Source organism: Excalfactoria chinensis, chromosome 18 (genome assembly GCF_039878825.1).
Source record: "Excalfactoria chinensis isolate bCotChi1 chromosome 18, bCotChi1.hap2, whole genome shotgun sequence".
Classification (NCBI taxonomy): domain Eukaryota; kingdom Metazoa; phylum Chordata; class Aves; order Galliformes; family Phasianidae; genus Excalfactoria; species Excalfactoria chinensis.
This window is the reverse complement of record NC_092842.1, coordinates 2,966,750-2,987,468: the sequence shown is the minus strand read 5'-3', so window position 1 is coordinate 2,987,468 and position 20,719 is coordinate 2,966,750. Positions and strand designations below refer to the sequence as shown.

Sequence of the window (20,719 nt, the reverse complement as noted above, 5' to 3'; positions counted from 1 at the left end):
CTCCCTTCCCACGGCCCGGGCTCCGTCTGGACGGAGCTTAAGCCCCTCCTTTTTGCCCCCCCCCCCCCCCCCCACCTCCCCCTCTCCCTCCTTCCCCGCCCCTTTCCTAATTATGTACAAAACACTTCTTAGAATAAAATGGCCAGGCTGGGGCTCCTCCCTGCTTTCCTCTTCCCCATTCATCCTCTCCAGGCCTCTCCAAGCCCCTCCCCTTGTGGCAAGCCCTGCCTCTCGCTTCCCTCCTGGAGCCCTTTTCATTTTTATTTCTAACCCCCTCTCCATTCTCCCTGCTGCCTCTGCTCCTTCCCCCTATGGCCACGAACTGAGCAGCAGAGGAGAGGGGAGGGGGGGGGGCACAGGAATAAGGAAAGGGGGGAAAAAAGAAATCAAGAATAAAAGAAAAAGCAAAAAGAAAGAGGGAAGAATAAAACGGGGATTTTTGTTTCCTCTGCCCTTAATGCCCGCGATCTGGATCAAGGAGAGGGATTTTCTGTCTGAGCATGAAAAGGACTGCTAGAGCCCCAGGATTTTCACGCCTGCATTATCAACCCAGCACCCAGTATGCAAGCTGGACAGAGAAGCTCTCCCACAAGTTCCTACCGAGCCGAATAAAACCCACGGGCGAGCAGATCTCCGCCAGAGAGGGACATTAGCATCAGGTAAGGCGAGCGCGGCTCTGCGGCTGCAGCGATGCCACTACCCCGGCGTCCCAGTCCTGCCTCGGCCGCGTTGTGTAACGCCCGCGGCACCTCCGCCCCCAGCCCCGCATATAAGTGTGCCTCTGCTCCGCACCCCACCTTGGGCAGAACGGAGTTCCCGGGGGGCTGGATGGCACGGGTCCTGTGTAGTGCTTGGTGGGGGGGGGGGAGGAAAGGAGCGTGGGGCCGAGCTTTGTCGGCACATGGGAGCACAAGGGAAGGACGCAGCCCTTGGAGGATGCCCGGCAATGGGGGTGCTCAGCTCCGGCTGTGTTGGCAGCGAGCCGGGGGTGGGAGGCAGCCAGGCTCCATCTGTATTCTGAGTATCGATACATCCCGGAGAGAAGGGGGGGGGGGGGACCGTCCCCAAGGAGATGGTGTCATCTCCACTTAATCCACAGCTCCGTTTTAGCAAGTGACAAGCAAATCGCGGAGGAAAAGGAAAGTCTGTCGCCTCGAATCTCACACTGGGCTGATTGCCTCTACTTGGAGTGGGGAACTGGGAGACAGCGGCTGAGCCGGGGGAGGGCAACGATGGCGGAGGGGCCGCATCCCACAGCGCAGGAGATTGGATTCTCCCAGCTCAGTGCTGTCGTGGAGCACAAGTTTGCCTTTTTCTGCCCATGGGGAATAGGATGACAGAGGGCATCTGCCCACCATGACATCATTCCCGGGGTCCGGCACAGCCTGGGGTTAAAATCCAGCTATGACCAAAAGAGTGTGGTGCTGTAGGTGTGAGCGTATCTTCTGGCTTGAGAGAGTCCCTCTGTGCTTTACTTGAGGGACGAGTAGGGACAGAGGGGTCCCTTCTTATATACGGTTCTCTTTTTGTGGAGAGAAATCAAGCAGCAGATGAAGCCCTGGCAGCGTTAATGTGTGGCTTTAGCCTTGTGATTGACATCTGCACTAGGTAGGACAGAAGGATCCTTCGTGCTTTACTCTGGCTGCTCATCTGGGTGCATAACAATAATTTGTTAATGGCAGTTAAGCGGCTTTTCTGGGAGTTGTAAAGAAGTATTTGAGGGTTATTGAGAAGCAGAGAAGCCAAGTCAAAAGGAGGTGATGCTCTGCTGCAAGAAATATAAAAGGAAATGTATGTTTTATGCCTTGAAAAAGAAAAAAAGATTGATCAGACCTTCCCGTGAGTGACAGCCAGACAAACCCAGGCTCTCTCACTCCCACACCGCACGCAGACAAGCAGTCGGGTTTTCCTTGCACGTTTGCACACGCTAAGCGCATAAAACACGCGTTGTGAACTCACCCCATCCACCCCAAGCTAAGCACAGCACCTCGGTCTCACCCTCGCATAGAAGCTTCACAGCCCCACATCTCCCCTGCACCCAGACACACGGTGCTGATCTACACATGAACACCGTAATGTGCAGGATTGAGCCGAGACTCTCATTATGTGAACCAAGGATTCAGGCGTTCACACAAGCATGCACACGCTGCCTTCCTTGCAGGTCTCCTGGTAGGTGATTTACTCCTTCACTATCGTCTTCTCCTTTGTAGCTGATTGCAGGCATTGATTTGGGGTTTGTCTGCCTCCAAAGCCCTTTGCCACTCAGCAGAAAAAGCGTTTTGTGAGTCTACGTTTGTTTTAGTGCTCTTTGCATGTTCCCAGGAACTCAGCACAGATTTCACTGCTGGAAGAGCAGAGCAGCAGCCAGGGACCAGGAAATGGCTTGGGGGAGCAGTGGCAATCCCACAGCCGTCATTCCCTCTCTGTTCAAGGACCACTCTGTGAGAACGTGAAGAGCTCTGCTAGAGTCGCATTGCTTTTTCCATCTGTGAGCAAAACCACACATGGATCTATAGCTAAATGCACGCAGTGCAGACTCTGCTTCAGTCTCACCCAGGTTCAGAGCAATTCCCATCCGTAGAGAGCAAATACAAGTCTATCTTTGCAAGCCCCCCCCCCCCCGAGTCAGAGCAGGCACAGTGCACACAGGGGAGGTGATGTCAGTGCATTAGAGGTATTTAAGCAGCATTCCCCTCTGACCTTCCTCCCCTTCCCCTTTCCATAGGGCCTAGGAAGGAGGCTGCGCTGTTCTCCCAAAGCAGGATTGTGATGAGGCCAACTGGAGTCTATGGTGAAACTTTGGAGAGGAGGAACACGGGGTGAAAAGGTGTGCTGTAGGTAAAAGGGTGTCCCAAAGGAGATGAACACAGAATCCTGATGGAGAGTGTAGCCCTGTTCCCTCCTCACCCGCACTGTTTACTATACTGGAAGTATGTGTGAGGCTGATGCTGCACACTCCCATGGAGCTCTGAATGCTGCTGTCTGTGCAGTAGAAATACCTCAGAGCCTCCTGATCTGCTTGGGCACAGTCCCAGTGCCTGCTCTGAGCTCTGCTCGGGGAAGGGCTGCACAAAGCAGCACTAGCCAAGCCCCTTCCATATCATCTCCCTGCCCGCCTTATGAGTTGGATGTGGATTTTTGGAGTTTACACCCAGGGTGTGGAGCAGCTGATGGTTTACTCCATCCTCCCTCCACCCCCCCAAAAAAAAAACCCAACAAAAATTAGCATTGCCAAAGATCAGGAAACGGTACTGCAAAACTCACGGCATGCTGCTCTTGGACTGGGCAACACGCAGGAACCTCTCTCGTGTTATCTTGATGGCAGAGTTCCATCCGCAGCCACGCAGCTCCTCGTACCGCTGCGCCCGTGCGGAGCCGGTCCGCGACCGCGGGGCGGGCGGCGCTGCTTTGGCCCAGGAGGGGGCGCTGTGGCTCCACGCAGCTGTTGTGAGCGGAGCAGAACGGGACTGAGTGGGGGCCGAGAGGAACCGAGCCGGACCGAGCAGGGCGTACCGCCCCCCCTGCCCAGACTGGGGGCCAGGGATGCTAATAAGTTGGGGGCGAGGGTGGGGGAAGTGATAAATAACAACAGGATTCTCTTCTCCTTCTCCGAGGAGTCCAGGTGCAAATGAATGAGTTTGGGCTGGATCCTGGCAAGTGCAGGAGTCCTGCTGAGGATCTGGCCCCAAGCATGCAGGAATCCTTTACCCGGTGATGAAATGCAGCTACGTCTGGGACAGAGCCCAGCAGCTTCTCCGTGCCAGCAAATACTATAGGGGAAGTGAAAAATCGCTTCACGCATTGAAAGTGCAGAGATGAACTTAGTGAGGCAGAATATAAATTACCCTGAGTTGGGTAGCTGCTGTCCTACGCTTTGATTTACGCCGTCCCTCTCACAAAACTACCATGAGATTTTAACAACCGTAAGGACCTTGGCCCATTTCCTCCCAGGGAGGACATCCATGCATGGAGGGAACTGGCTTCTGGTAGACCCATGGTGCTACTCTGATGGCTGCCCTATGGGGCAGGGATGGGGCAGAGTATCTTGGCTCTGTGGGTCAGCACAGAGTGCTCTGGATTTTTCCCTGCTCGGTGCTGCCATGCGGAGATGCAGAGCTTGATATGATGAGGCTGCAGCCTGAGGTCAGTGTGGGAATGGGAAATGGGGTACAGCTGCTGGGTTTGTATGTCCAGAGGGAGTCAAGCATGGGCAAGGATGGACTCGATGAACGAGGTGATCTTCAGCAGGGTTTGAGAGTAGGCATGAGACAGCTGTGATGAGCTGAATTGTTCCTTTTTGGGGAAGAAAAAGTGCTAGGACTGATGGATGGGAGGAGTGCAAGAAAGAGCAGAAATCAGAGAGGCAGGGGATGCAGGATGAGATGAAGAAAGTCTAAAGACTGAAGTTGACTTCGGGGATGCCAGATCAGATCCTAAGTAAAGGTGGCATGAAGATGTCCCTTTGGAAAGAAGCTGAGCATCAAGGTCTGTGTTCCCTCAGTGCTTGGGCTGGGGATTCAGCATGTCCACATGTTTGCAGACCTCTGCATGGTGAGCTGTTTGCTTGCAGCCTGGATGCAGGAAGGCCTGTGAGCAGCATCACAGGAGAGAAAGAGAGAAAGATGCTTACTTATTTTTTCTATTCGTTCTTCTAAAGTCATGTGCTCTACATCCATCTTACTGTTGCCTACAAGGCATAGCTTACCTACTCTCAGCACTGTTGCCATGTCTGTCACCAGGCCTGCTTGGGTGCTGGATCCCCATGGTGGCACCAAGCCCCAGCACCCTGCTGATGGCACGTTTCTGCATGTTAACACGACAAGCTGCAATGCTCTCACTTGCACCATTTCCCCTCCTATGTTGCTGTGCTGCTGATGCTTTGCCCTGTGCAGTGGGAATAGCTGTAAGTTGAAGCAGCAGAAGCTGAGCAGAGCAAGGAATCTAAATGGACTTCCTCAAATGGTGGCCTCCAGAGGAGGACAGGGTGAGCAGCCTTGGCCAGACGCTCTGTCATTGTGCAATATTGGTGTTAGTGATAGAAATGCTGGGAAGTAGCTCAAGTACCAGGAGCACCAACACAGCTTTCAATCCCTGCAATTTTTTCCTGTGTGCATTAGCAGCGAGCACTTTTGAACAGAATAACACCATCACAGTGACATCTTTCCTCTCCCAGGTTAACAAATCACAACAAAGCCAACTCTCTGCTGATACATACCAAGCAGTGACACAAAGCCTTGCAAACCAACCTGTAAGGGGCTCTCACACAAAAGGGCAGCTCCAAAAAAAAAAGAAGAGAGAAATTTGCTCCAGGGCATTTTGTTGGAAATGAAAACACAACTCGGGAGCAGAGGGAGCTCTCACACTCCCCTTTGCTCTCTTGTTTTGCATGACTTCCAGCAGAGCAAGGGGACCTTAAGACCACAGAGTAGCTCAGGTTCTTGCATTCCCTTCATGCCTGTGACCTGTCTTGTGGCTCTCTTGAGAGGAAGCGTGCTTTCTGACCATGTTTATAGAAGAGAAAACCTGGAGCCTTATGGCGGGTGTTCTTGTAGCTGGGACTTTTTGTCTCTATGCATATTGCAGCTGAAATGCACAGTGCAGTGAGTGCCTGTGAAAAGCCAGGAACTGCTTGCTGTAAGTCAGCACAGCCTGCCGAAGCTGGGGGAGTTAACTGGCTTCGTGGTGAGTGAGGATCTCTATCGCGGGGTTTGATTTAGAGTGTGATTTAGAATCTGGCCTGCTCTCTAGATTCTGCCATGTCTGTCATGGTTTTGGATGCAGTTTTGGCCAGAATTACTGAGTCGGCACAACTGATCCCATTTAGCCATCTCTTTACCTGCTGGAGCAATGTATGAGGTTGTCAGATACACTGCAAACATTGGAGACCTTTGTGATAATTTATCCTTGCGGTTGTGGATGCTGACTTGCTAAGCAGAATGGAAGACGGGGAGGGCAAGCTTTAGAACCATTGCCTGGTGTAAGCAATACATTCCAGACATGCTGCCAGGACCGGGAGAATAAATAAAAGATGTTTGTTGAGAGCAATAGTTGGAAAAGTGCAAAGAAGGACCATGGAAGGACAGGAGGAACTGAACTGTGACCCTGGGGAGGAAACCAGTGCATCAAGACAAGCAGGAGAATCGAGACAAGCAGGTGTGGATCTCTAGCTGGGCTTTTGGGATGGGTGGAATACGCAGCAGCCAGGCAGACTCTGAGTGCTGAAGCAGCCTGACTGCTTTCTGCATGTGGCTGCTCTTCAGGCAGGTACAGATGGTGAGCAGGTAGAAAAAGCCTCGGACATATGCTGGGGTATAAATGTGGCTTTAGGTCCTTCCTGGCTCAGGCCACCTCCTTGCCTACAGTATGAGGATGGTAGAGTTGTTCCAGGCATTTCTTGCACTGCTCAGTGCAGGGGGAGACTTGTACCTGTAATGTAGCCTTAAGACCAGCAGCTATTTCTAGAATTGCTTATGTCATGCCATCCAAATTCGGGGTTGTTTCTGCAAAACCACTCCAGGCTTCACTGTTTTGTGCCTATATATATAGTGCATTTACAGATAGATGTATCAGTAGCTTCCTTTGCTTTTAGAGGAGGAAAGTTAATGGTAAAACGTAGCGATCAGAAGTGAGTGTGCTGCTCAGGATGTATGGTGGTGAAATGGAGGAAGGAGTGGAACATCTGGGCAGTGGAGCTGGGTCGGACGGTGTTAAAAATGAGAGCAGCTCAGAAGTGATCTCACCAAAACAGTGGGAGGAAGCAACATGTGTTGGAATTGCTGCAACAGGGCGGGGGTGAAAAAAACACATCAGGGGCCAATGGAAGTCCTTCAGTTAAGAGGCTGAGACAGTGGAAGAGCTGTATGAGAGCTGCCACTCTGGGTGACATGAAGGGTCAATCCAGTGATGGCTTTGTGTCCCATGGCTGAATGGTTGGCCCTGAAGGGACTGGGGAAGCCTGGAGGAGAACTGTGTGCATCTGGCTGGGGATGTGCAGTCACCAGTTGTCTCACGACAGCTGCATGCAGTATCACTGGGAGCCCAGCTCTTGCGACCGTAGCATGCAGGCCACGTTTCTGCAGGATACATTACTGAGGGTTTAAGTATTGCTCAAGGAATATTGAACATGGGCTTTTAAATATGTGCTGAACTGTCACCAACCCAGAGCCATCATGTCTGCTGAGGGCCTGATCCTGCAGCCTGAATCACACAGACACATTTCCAATTACCGTGGGCATAATGAAATCTGATTCCAAGATCAAAGTCGAAGCAACTGCAAATCCATACGCGTGTAGAGTGCAGAGTGAATCATGTTTATGATCCGATGGAGTTCAGTGTCTTTGTTCCAAAATGCTGGTCAGGAAGGCAGAAGAAATATTCCCCAGGATATTATAAAGACTAACATATCATCAGAAGGAGAATCAATGGAGATTGATGGCAAATTAAATGGATACTTGAGACATTAAAAGGAAGGATGAAAAATAGAAACGATATTATAATTGAACTATATTAATATATTTTAAATTGCTTTACAAATATTAACAAGTTCAATGAGGAAAGACCGGAAAGGATAGTTTATTTAGTCTGGGGAAGCTTAGGACTAAGAAGGTACATTTGGGTTCCAGCACAAAAGTATCTGAAGGTTAGAGAGAAAAGCGATCAGAAACATTTTAACGCTTTGATGATACAAGAACAAGGGACGCATCAAAATTAAAGGGCACAACTTTTAAAGCAAATTAAAAGGAAATAGTCCTTTCTTCAGCCTATAGTGAAGCTACACAATTCCCTGCTGCAGGATGTCGCTGAGATGAAAGTCTGGGTGGATTTGAAGTGTAAAAGGGCTACACAACTTTGTAGCAATTAATAGCATTTGCAGCTCTGCAATCTAGGACGATGGTAATCAGATCTTATGCTTCAAAGCAAAGGCTGACCATCTTCTGGGGTTGGGAAGGACATTTTCTCTTTGCCTAGTAAGAGTATAATATGGTTGGCCTGGTAATATGGTTGGTTGTGGTAATATGACTGGTCGTGGTAATATGACTGATTGAAGCTAAGTCAGCAAAGAGATTAGCAAATTGCTTCTGTGGGTGCTGGATTAAGGTAGTATTCCTTAAAAAGGTTTTCATCATTGCCAAACAGAATATCAATCCAACAGTCTCTTCTCCTGTGTCAACTCCCACGTAAGTAATTGCAAAGATTACAGCAGATACTGAAACAGCACATAAAATGGGCGGTTGTAAGCAGCTGCAATGACCCTGAGCTGAACATTTCAGCTTCCCCTATTGCTGCTGTTATCTGCAGGACAGCACGGAGCCCTGAGGAGCCTGCAGTCTCCTGTGCAAGGTACTGTATGGGTGCGAGCTCTCTGCCCTTGAGGGCTTGCAGTCCAGACAGAGGAGTAGGAAAAGAAGGCAGGAAATGCTGTCACTACTGCTCTGTAGCAGGGGAAGTGCAGCACAAAGCTCAGGGATCAATTCAAATCCTATTACAGTCAGTGGAAGCATTTCAGTTTGTAGGAACAAGAGCTCATTCTTAGCCTTCACTCATTTTGAAGGTATTCAGTGGCAAAACAACAGAACGTATGAGAAAATGGGGCCTTAAATATTGCAGTAGGGTATGTTGAACACTTGGAAAATCAGCCTTTAAGGTGTGTGTGTGAATTATCACCTGGGCTCACAGGGAAAAGCTGCGGCAGAGAGAAATGACTTGGCACATCTGGACTTCCAACCAAACTGCTCTGGTAGGGGAGATAGCATTGACAGAGCCCTTTTGCATCCCATCTCATCCATCCCATATTACAGCCCTGTGCATCAGGGGTGGCAGGGGATGCTTTCTGAAGACCACATGTCTTGTGGCCATAAGCATCCCCAGGTGTGCAAAGAGATTGCTCTTCCTCAACCAGCTGCTCTAGGACAGGTAACTAAAGTGTGTTTCCTTTGAAAAGGTGGGAAGGAAGAAAAGCTGATGGCTGTGAGGAGAGCACATGCTGTAGGTGGAATAAAGCTCCAGGAGAGGTATATGGCTGGAGCTGGGAGGGAGAGGAGAGCTGGTAGGCAGGAAAACAAAGTTCACTGGTGCAAGTGCTAAGACAAATTGCCACGTCAAGGAAAAATGATTCTTTTACTTCCTGGCTTGCAAACAATATAGTGATGTGACAAGCAGGTGCAAATCTGCTTGCAAGGTGTTCTGTAGGTGTGATGATTGCTGTGCTTATAGGTTTGGCTGCAAAGGAGAAGGATGGACAACAGAGTTTTCATCCTGCAAAATGCATGAGAAAGATGCAAGCTGAAGAGTAGCTGTGGGTTGGATTGCAGTTTACCTGCATTATTGGAAGATTCATTTCTGATGAAGGGAGCGGAAAAGAGGGGGGAAGTAATATTTAAAGACAGCACGAATTGGAATCAGAGCTTTAAAATGGCAGTTGTGAGTTAGTATTCTTGAAGGACTTGTTCGAATGTGACTGCAGAGACCAGTGCTAGGTTCTGGTTTCCAACCATTTGCATGACAAATAGAGAAAAGGTAGAAAGGAACCAGCAGGTTTGGCTATGGTGAAATTCTGCTGGATTTGCCCCAGGGAATGAGAATTGTCCCTGCATTTCAAGTACCTGAAAGGCTTAAAACACTGACAAGGCTGAAAGGTGAGGTGCGGGTTGGAAAGGAGAATGGCTGGTAGGAATAAGCGGATTGTAAGCTAGGCTGGATAACTCAGGGATCTGCAATAAAACTGCACAGTGACGGATAGTGAATAAAAGACTATGGGTATATTATGGTTTACGGAGCACAGGACAGATGTGTCTCTAAGGAGACTGCGATAAGGAGTGGAAGGCAGCAGCGGATCGGGAGCAGCGGCTGTTTTGGGATGCAACAGTGCTGTGTGAATAAAGCAGCGCCGTGCCGAGATAGTTCAATTCTGATGCTGTCACCGACGTGTTATATATGACCTTGGGCAGGTCACTTAGGTTGGTACCTTCCAGAAGAGCTTTTGAAATGCGTGTGTTTCCGTACATAGGAGCTGAATTTCTTCATTCGAAGCTGCAGTTCCGAGCCCTCCGGCTCACACGGTGAATATGAACCACTCAGGGAACTCGGCTCCACATTTGGCATGAGGAAAAATCTGGATTTTTTGAAGAATTCAGCAACCCGTGTCCTCAGGAAATATAGTCCCCCAAAGACTGGTGTTAAGCAGTGCTGAGTCTTTACATTTCCAGTGCAGGGCAAAAAGCAGCTCTGGTTTGCATCTGACTCCCTACCACCTCAGCAAATTGGCTCTGTGTTTAGAAGCCTGACCTGCATTTACTTATCTTCTCATTACCTAAGAGCGCTAATGAAGTTAGCCTTTTGCTGGAATATATAAAGGAAGAATATGTTGATTTTACCTCTTTCCCTTTCCTGCACACAGATGTGGGCTTTTTGCTTGCACAGTGTGCGCAAGGAAGTATGCAAGTGCACGGATCCATGCATGCACATACATACTGTTCTTTGAGACACCTGAATGAAGATTGCTATTTCAGTGCAGTGTATTAGCTTTTTTACCAACTCCAACATGGGCAGTAAATAGCAATTAATGATAAAATTGCTTACATTAAAAAGAAGAGCAGAAGTCCTTCCTAGCAGTGGATTCTCCTGCAGTGCTTCTCATTACTTTGTTTGTTTTTAATTTTGAAAACAGTCAGTATGTTTTTCCATTGCTTTTTTTTTTTTTCTTCTTCTCACTTCTGCTCCTCCAGGCTGCTCATGGTGGAAGAAATCACTGTGTTAGGAAGGATGCAGCTCTGAGTTTGTCTCTGCCTTTGCAGCTCATGTCAAGGTAATGTGCAGTCGCATCTTCTCTGTTAATACAACAGGCTCTGAGAGGAAGGGAGGAAGCACAGAGCCTTGAGACCAGCAAAGAGCAGCCCCCAAACCCATCTTGTCATGGAGGTCAAGGATTGACCTCCATGTTGCTGGGGCATGATCCTGCCTCAGGTGCTATAGCAGACTTGGCCAGAAGGGCTGGGGACAAACACGCTCTGCTGTGCTTGCACAGCATTCCAGTTTGTCTGCAGATATCTGTGAATACAATTCAGTGTTAAATCCACTGGCTGCAGGAAACTAAACAGGTGATGCTTCCCTCAGTACTTCTAGGACGGAGACTGACACTGGGTGGCTGGGAGCAGAGCAGCATGCTTGAGAGCTCGGGAGTGGGAATGGAAGGCAGAGGATACACAAGGAATAGGAGAGCAGGATCCCCTGTACATGCTTCTACTGTTCCTGCAGTCTACACCTCATTCAAAGCACTCTTTGGTGGGTTAGATTAGGGATTGCTGATAGTGGTGAGCTGTGTGTTTTGTTTGAAGACATGCATTTGGATATCGCTCATTCAATTTTTCTGCAGAGACCTTATGCCTCTGGTTACATGTTAGAGGGGGCTGTGCTTAAAAAAACTCTTCAAAAGAAGAGAAAAGCAAGAATTCAGAGAAACAAGAGGTAAAAAGGGATGCTGTGACTGCCTCGAAACACAACAGCTGTACGTGGCAATTTCTAATGGAAAAAGTAAATCCAATCTCTCTGAGATTATTTCCTGGGAACTGTTCTCACATACTGGAAACAAGGATTAGCTCACTCGTTTTCCTGTAAATCCAACTGTTTTACTTTAAATTTTCTGTTAAATGTAGGTTTAGACTAGAGGAGAGTAAGGTACAATGAAATCAACAGCACAACGTGAGAGTTTAGAAATAACTCAGTTGTACTTCGACTCATTTAGACTTCTCCCATCCTGGTTTTTTTTCTGACAACCTCTATCTAATGGATTCAGCCTGAATTAATAAGCGTTGTCAGTCGATCCCATAGCACTTTTTTTTGTGCCTGATTTTAGTGCGTGTTAAAAATAACGTCTCGCGTCTTCGGTGCCTATGATTGCAGTTTCCTTTGTGCTACACACTGTTTAAAACAATTCATACCTCAAATAACTTATACTCAGAGGGTACAGAGCAGTGGGAGATAAAAGAGAAAAGAAGAAGATTAGTCTGGAGTCACAGAGTAAATCAGTAGTAGAAGCCTTTGGAGAAGCATACAGTCTTGACTTCCATTCCCCTGCTCTCTCACTAGACTGCAGATTAATTACAAATCTCTTTCTCACCCATTAGGTTTTTCTTATATTTCTTCTTCTCCAGCACTTTCTCATTCACACCTTCAATTCTTTGTCATTTTTCCTCGAATTCAGCTTTCCTTCCTCTCCCTTTCTGCACACTTTCCTTCTTTCTCCTCCTCTGTTCCTCCTGCAGAAGATGACTAATGAAGTGGCAAGTGTTAATAGTGTGTCCTGTCTGTGCCTGCTGCAAGGGTTGAACAAGGAGCAGGATGGGCAAAAGAGAAGAGAAGCAAAGAAGGGGGGAAGGGACAGATGTGAATAGATGTCAGCTGAAGGTGTGCAGGGATTGGAAGCCTTGGTTGATTGAAAGCTGGGATCTGTATCCTAAAGGCCCAAAAATAGAGCAAAGACTTACAGGGCAGAGAGATATGTGGGCGAAGAGGAACAAACAGCTTTTTCCTCTTTGCTGTGGCAGGACCTGAAGTCTGGATGTCTCGCATTCGATTTGTCTGGATGAGTTAGTGCACAGGGACTACTAGTGCTCGAGTAAAATCAGATGTGAGTATGCATATTTGATCAGACAGGGGTTACGGGTGCTCTCTGCGCGCTGGGCATTGCGTGCTGGCAGGGATTAGGCTGCCATCTGCTTGGTACAATGCACAGTATGGGGTCAGTACCTGAATCCGGGATGTTGCTGGAACTCCTGCCGATGTCCTCAAGTTGTGCAGAATAACATTTTTTGTCTCTGGAGTCTCTGTTGTGTGGTTAATGGACTGATGTGAACAGAGTGCATGGATTTAGGGAGGAGAAGCATTTAAGGACCAGATAGGAGATGAGACTGAAGAATCCATATCTGGGCTGGTACCTATAGCTCCCTGGAGAATAGAGGCCAAGCACTCAGCAGCTGGTGGGGGGGGACTGTACTGATACTCTGGGAATAAAGCCTGCAATCCAGGCAGGGGAAGGAAGAAAAGTGAGATGTAAATTAGGAAGACGCTTCCTTGAGCTACTTCGAGCCAAGAATATTATATCAAGAATAAAATGACCAAGAATAGTTGGCTGTCTTTGTAAACAGTCACATTAGACATGATAGATGACTTCGGGCTTATGCCTTCACAAGCACAGTAGACTTTAAATATCCTTCTTTGGAAACTCCTTCCAAACACCTTCGATCTCACAGGGATAAGCCAGCTAGCCATCCTTGTTCTTGTTCTGCATTTGATTTGCCACTCATAGAAAATTATTTATCTATCTAGTTATTTATTATCTAATTCTATGGCTGCAGTTGAGGAAAATCTATTTATTCCTTTTTCCACAGCAGTGTCTCTTTCTCCAGCAGCTCATACTAGCTGGTAGGTGCCCTGGGGAATGTCGAAGCAGAATTAATTAGTCATGACCAGTGATGGAGGTGTTTTTTTACATTTGGTTTTGGCTAGCTGATTGCACAGAGTCTTCCTGGGAGTCAGGCTGTTAGAGAAACAAATGTGATGCCTGCTCTGGATTGTTGTCAGGCAGTCACTTGGGAAGGATGCAGAGGTATGTGGGATCTATCAAGCAGTGGGGAACTCAGCTGTGTGCATGCTGGTGCAGGGAACCTGGCTCTTGCTTTGGTAGGACACTGTGCAGAATGATAGGCTACTTCAGCATGTCCTGTCCTGTTCCCAGCCTGCAAAGGTGTGTATCTGTTGGCATCCACAAGGGATCTTCTGGGTAGACCCTCATTCTAAATGTCCCCGTTTGGAACAGGAGGAGCTGTGATGCCATCTGACACAAGCCAAACTGAAAGTCACCCCTCCAGCATGCCCTCAACTGCAGCACTGGCCAACTGCACAGGTTGTGCTGAAGCTGCAGTGTTTGTTTTACAAATAGCTCCATATTCTTCCAGACCTTCTTCCCTCCCCTTGTAGAGATGAGCAGAGCATGTGCTATTCTTTCTGGTCAATGATTTCCTCCTGGCAATGGAGAAAGGTCAAGTGTCCATGCCAATTCTTTTCGATCTGTCAGCAGCCTTCAAATCCCCTGGCAATGAAGGGCTAATGATTTCCAGTACCTGGCTTGGATGGGCAATCTCTCCCTGCAGGAGCATCCTTCCTCTCCAAAGAGACTCCACAGTGCAGCTTGGCATCACGAAGCATTTCTCTCAAGGACTCTTCCAGGGTATAATTCAGTGCTCAGTGGTACTGATGCTGTCAAAGGGATGGGGCTGCAAAAGGGATGTGCAGGTGACAAGGGATGAGGTCACCCTTCAGGCTACTAAGTCCCAATTTTCAAATTTCTTCATCCTCTGTCATCTTTTTCTGCCTCCGACTTGTTCCACTGTTGTCTAACATGGAAACAAATGGAGGCACTTTGCTCCTCTTGCACTGTGGCAATGAGGCCAAGCGTACAGAAGCATTGGCTGGGAGGGAGCAGCCATTTGTGGGGCAGGGAGGTGGGAACATCAGCCCTTAATGGAAGTCTCAGACTTGAGCAGTGCCTTGCTATTAGCAAAAAAGCTGTAATCTATAGTGACAGACCAGCTGGAGCAACTGTAGACGACCAGGTGAATCTGCATGCGAAGATGCACGCTGAGCATCTGCATGGGGGGGATTCAGCATTTCAGTAGTAGAGCCTGGCTATAGGGACACATCCCTTAAAGAGGGAAAGCAGGCAGAAAAGCCCCTGCTACTTCAAATAAGCCTCCAAAGACAGGGGATGCTCATTCTTCAGCCTCTTGCCTCCCAGACCACAGGCAGCAGCAGGCGGTGCAGCCTAGTGCAGGGCCAAGCATGGAGCACCGAGCCTCTCTGCACTCCATCTCCAATTGAACAGCAGCAAATGTGCAGGGGCTATCAGGGACATTTTCACCCATAACATGAAGAATCGATAGAGCTGCTTCATTGCAGGCTGTGCTCTGTGTGGCCATTTTTGCTTCTCTTTTGCCCTTTTTTTTTTCAACCCACTTCCACCGCCTCCTGCACTGGCTTGATGGCACAAAGGCATGGGGAGCAATTCCCCTCTGCTATGCATGGAGGAGCAAAAATGGGCTCTAAAAGAGGGAGACTTCCAAGGAGGAGGAGGGATATATCTTTTAAAAGCCCGTTAGTGGTTTAGAAGCCAAAGGCCCCAAGGAGGTCAGTGTTCTTGACCTGTAACATTTAAGGCCCTGATGGTCGTGAAAACCACATATAAACCAAACAGAGAAGTTGGCTTTCCTATGTGTAGAAGAGACCTGAGTTGTGCTTTGCAATGACCGAGCTGACAGAGCTGCTCAGAAAATGGACAAATTATTTCCTCACAAAAATCTTACCTTTAGATTTCTGCTGTTTGTGTTTATGTTGCTTGTGTGGCTTTACGTATTCATTTATTTGCTTATTTAAAACTCCATTTTGAATCAGAACTTTGCTCTTGTGAACACAAATTTCTTCAGGCAGAAAAAAAGAAGTAATAATAATTTGAGACCATCAATATCTTCTGCTTCTGCAGCATTAAAATGCTACAGGAAATACTTGGCATGGTGTTAATAAATGTTACAACTAAAACACTATCAAATGCTCCGTGCACTATATAATGTATTTTAAACATATTAAGCATATATCAACACCGTACAGAATAAGTAAAAATGTCACAGCAAATTAATTGAAACAACGTAAAAATAATGTGTTTGTCTCCTCAAAATGAAACATTTTCAGTACAACTGAAGTGAAGAGAGAGAATCAAAATGATTTGTTTTGACACTTGGAACATAAAAAAGTTTGTCAGGATTGACACGTTCCCATGTAATGTTTCGATTTCAAGAGGACTGCTTTTTCCTGCGAAAAACTGTTCTGTCATAATTTTTTGACCAGCTCTACTTGCAGTCTATCTAAACAGACAAGCATCGCAGCCAAGACTCTCAAACGCTCCAGGTGGTCACAAGATAGATTTAGCACAGAGCAGAACAGTCTCGGAGAAGGAAATAAATAAAACTCACAGCTAGAAGTGGCCTTACACTTGGGTACCAAACTGCTTTAATGTTTGAGATGCTCAGAACGGAGTGATTCTGGAATCAAATCCTAGTGGTGGCTGTGGTTCTTTAGTTTATAGGGAAGTTCTATAGCAGGAATGATGCAATGATGGAAGAGGCTATTATCTGTGATGGTCAGATGCCAGTGCAGATTCTCAGTATCCTCTGGGATGTTTCAACTCTTGGCATTGGTTAGGATCTAGATACTAACAACCCTTCTGTGCTTCCTACATTAATATTTGGAAGTATGAGATGGCTTTATTATCCATTCATCCTTCCTTCTCAGTTCAATTCCCAGTATGGGCTCCTATGGAGTAGGTTGAAATGTAGCACTGCAGATAGATTGGCTCTGGGATTCAGAACTGGTAAAGAGAGTGTTGGCTAGGAATTCTCCCACTCTCTTGATGCACAGATTTTAAATCTTCTCATTATATAAAAGCAGTTTCAGGTTAATTTGTGCTTCTAATTTAATATGCTGTTCCAAATTAAGAGTTAATATGATATTTGATTATCTTTTTGCAATGAGATTCAACCTAAGGCTCATTGACTTCAATAGACCTTCCAGTAGAACCTGCAACTTCTGAGTGCTGCATGGATGCACGCCTGCTGCAGGAGATCTGCATTCAAAGGTTTCTGACTAATATTCCAGCAGCTGCTAAAAATAGAGTTATTTGGGGCTATTATTACATATTTTAGCTCACATTTATGGTCTGAATTTAAACTCTTGTGTATGAGTATGCTTTTAACTTCCCCTATAAGGGGAGGCAGGGCAATAGGAGCTGAATTTGAAGCTGAACCCACCTCAAGGCAGTGTCCTATGGACTAAAGAATCCTTCTTAAAGCCTTATGTTGGTGACTGAGTCATGTGGCACACTTCTCACTGAATAGTAGCCATCATGTAACTACCGAGGCTTCAAGCCCACCTCAGTAGCCATTTATCTAAACTCTGGTTCCAGATACAGCTCTGTTCAGCTCTGTTCCCCCACAAAAGTCCAAGCTATGCCAGCCTTATGAGGTCTCAGCCTGGCAGGACTCAGCCAGGGCTGAGAGATGCAAAAGATCCAAGTCAGGAAATGACTGAGGGGTAAAAAAAAAACCACCAAGGAGATCTATAAGTTGCAAGGATCATTAGGTAACCTCAGCTTCCTAGCATGCCAAAAACAGGCATTGTTTGCTTGCATTTCCAAGGGATCACTCTATGTGGCTGCGGTGGCATGGTGCCTGCCCAGGAATGAACTTCAGAACAACAGAAATATCACAAAGAATGTCAGGTGTGGGATAACAGTTGACCTTTTGGTTTGAACATTTTATTTTTCACTCTTCAAGGCAGTTTTTGGCATCGATTTTTGCTTACAGGTCCAAATTGTTGCAATGAATATATTAGAAAGGAAAGACCAGCACACTGACTGTAGTAGGCATGACGGCAAGAATCAGGGTTTAGACTCTGATCCAAGCATCTTGGAACTCAGTTTTCAGATTACTGTCTTTCTCAGTTTTAATGAGAAGGAAGGGTGATGTTGTTTAGTTTATTTCGTGGTGTTTTCAGGTGTTTCTACAAAGCTTTATTCCAAAATGCAACAGAAGTAAGAATTGCATTTGGACATTTCCTTTGTACATCATTACAGAAGTTGTTTTTGTTCGCTCACGACGTGCTGTTTAAGAAAACACATCATTTTGATTTTGGATATATATTACTCAACATGTAATGAAAAACAAAACACAGTCTTGAACCAATCCTTTCCAAATAGAAAACTCAACATTTTCTGTTCCAAAGAAAAGCTGACTTTATCAAAATGCTTTTTTTTTTCCCCCCTGTAAATCAACAAATTCCTACAAAGCGTTTTGCCTCTGATGAATTGGCATTTTTCTGACATAAAAATGAGCAATCCAAAAAAATTCTAAGCGGCTCTGTGGAAAGTCTTAGCTAATTCTGGAACAGTAGCATGAAGGTGCGTAGGAAGGGTATTGCAAGGAGATGTAGTGTTGAGCCGCGACTTAAAAAGATTTGGGTTGAATTCCTGGAGCACTTATGAAATGATTTGGGGCAAGCCATTAATCTGCCCCGTGTCTCAATTCCCATTCTGCAGAATGGGAAAAACAGCATTTCCCAACCTCAAGCTACTGCAAGGATAAAAACCTATTAACACTTATGAGATTGCTGGACTTTGATATAAGGTGTATAAATACTGAGGAAGACAGAAAGCAGAGCTGCATTTTTGTGTAGCTTTAGAATGAAATTATGGGGAAGTGGACTAGCTTGGACAATAATTTAATAATAGTAGAAATAATTTCAAGTTCGGGGCAGTGTTTAATAGAAATCACTGCTCACCACCCACCATATTTTTTTTTTCCTAATAAGCAGCTCAGAAAAGTGCGATTTATCATTATTATTATCATCTATATTCATTCTATCTCTGCCACTTCACAAATGAGAGGAGTTCCTCACAAACATCTACAAAGCTAGCTCATTATCCAGCCTCCCTATTTATAACTCTCATTTATGACAATAGCTATCAAAATCTTGCCAACAGTAGGGCTGCTGGTGTGCTGACACCACTGCTCCGCAGCACGCTGAGCGGTATTATCTCACTGTTCCCTTGCGTTTCCCCATCTGTCCCTGACCATCTGGTGTCCTTGGTCTTCTAATTAGATTGTAAGCTTTTGGGGGCATGGACCGCCTTCCTGGTTGTGCAGCACCTATCATGATGTTGTGCCAGTCCCAGATTCAGCAAGAATGGGGTTCTTCCTTCCATGTCAGTGTGCACGTGCAGAAGATAGCGTCCAGCTCCAGCTGATGGTGTGACTTGGGGGAGGTTGAACCCATAGCACTCTTCGGTTTCAAGCCGTCTCTGAACCTCATCATAATAACAATAGTAGTTGAAGTACAGGGACAGATGAACTCAAATAAGGTATGTAGTTGTTAGCAGCGTGATTCTCTGCTCATTCTAGGCAGGGAGCAATTAGTGGCTTTGCACAAAAGCTTTGCTTCCTTTCGACTGCTGGTTGTACTGCATTAATAAAGAAGGATACATAGGGTGATCTTTTGGTTCACTGAGTATTCTGACAAGTCGTAAGCAAAGTGTTGACAAACTGAAAAGAAAAGGACCTTTCTTCCTCTAAGTTATTAGGGGTCAAAAGAAATACTTTTTCTTAACTGTTCTCTCTTTAAGAGTCTGAAAGGACAAATCAAAAGGGGAAAAATCTATTCTTAGTAGTTGCAAACAGAAATTTGGAAACGCGTTCCCTTGGTGCTCTGAAAACCAGAACTGACGTTGCTCAATCATTATTTTTTTCAGCATGAACAATTTGGCAAAACAGAAGTGCATTCTTCAACTGTGATGTTATTACTAGAGAAGTATTTCTCATCACCTCTTCTTGCCATCCTTCACCCCTAAATTTCCCAGCTGATGAATGTCCCCCAGGTGTAACTGCTCAAACATATTTCCAACTGAAATGGGTAAAGAGTAAGCGAACATTTAGGCACTGATCAGAAACTCAGAGCAACCACTGACTTGCAGCTGCACTGCTGACTCCAGCTGGATATCAGCCATTGCAGTTTGAGCTATAATTTCTCAAGGGCAGAAATGGCCAAATTCTGTGTTCCCAGGGCTCAGACTTATCCTCAGAACTTTGTATGACTTAACAAACCTTGACAGATTGGCTTCCCCATCCCTTTCTGTCCATGATCCCTGTTTTCCCCTGGCCCTGACACGAGGGATGTCCTCAGATTAGTTGGACTGCTGGCCAGTGTTTCCAGGGACAGCTAATGCTGCCTCGTGGGCAGTAAATGCCTTCCAGCACTTTCATCTCTGAGTGGTGTGCAGGACATACATGTTGCTCTGTTTACAACCAATACAAAACCCTAAAGATGAAGGGCAGTGGGTATCTGTCTAGCAGGAGAGTGTGCAAGTTACCTTAAAGCAGGAATTGCTGAATAAAACCTAGAAGATCTCCCCTACTTAAAATTAAGTGTACACTTAAGCTGTTTGCTGAAATGAGGTCAGATGTTCCTCACTTTGCAGGGTCGAGCTCTAAACTAACATAAGCTGTTTCATCTCTCCCTTGACACTTCAGTCTTTTACTAATTTATCAGCATCCTAAAGCAGTGTGTGAAGTTGCTGCAGAACAGAAGTGTTTCGGATACAAATAGCAATTGTTAGCCTCTTCCCTCTGGTAAATGGCAGCAGGCAGAAACCTCTCTCAACCTGCCAAGAACGAAATGTGGGACACAAGAATGAATTATTGGTGCATGAAGCTTAAAGAGATAGGGAACTTATTTCTTCACTACGAATACTGTGTTTGGTAATTTCCTGAGTCTGCATTTCTGATGGAGAATAGTTTACAGCGATGAGCATGAGAAAACAGAAGGGATGTGTGCAAGATCAGTTTGACTCTAATAGAAGGGATAAGTGAAAGGTACAGAGGTTAGAAGAAAGGTTGAAAATCCCAGGAGGCAGAGGGAAAAAGGAGTGTTGAGAACAAGCAACGAACAGTCAGTTCCTGCACTCTACACAGCCTTCCTGATAAGAAAAAGATCTTGCAGAATCATTTTGTGCAAAATCTATCATTCTGAGCTATCTCACTGTAGAAAAATTACCTTTTAAGTGGCTAAGTAGACACTCAGCTTTATTCCTTTCTTCTTATTTCAAGAAACAATGGGAGTAACA

General features: G+C 46.3%; 1 protein-coding gene across 3 annotated transcripts in view; it reads left to right on the top strand.

The window, feature by feature from the left end:
* The first annotated feature begins 227 nt into the window (after positions 1 to 227).
* Positions 228 to 20,719, top strand: part of BRINP1 (BMP/retinoic acid inducible neural specific 1) — a 76,670-nt gene continuing 56,178 nt past the window's right edge. The window contains exon 1 of one of the 3 annotated variants that reach the window (XM_072352635.1): positions 228 to 659. The gene's annotated coding sequence lies outside the window, so the exon portion shown is untranslated. Of the gene's footprint in view, positions 660 to 10,721; positions 10,805 to 20,719 lie in introns of those variants that run through there. The other 2 variants (XM_072352636.1, XM_072352637.1) reach the window with 2 other exon arrangements.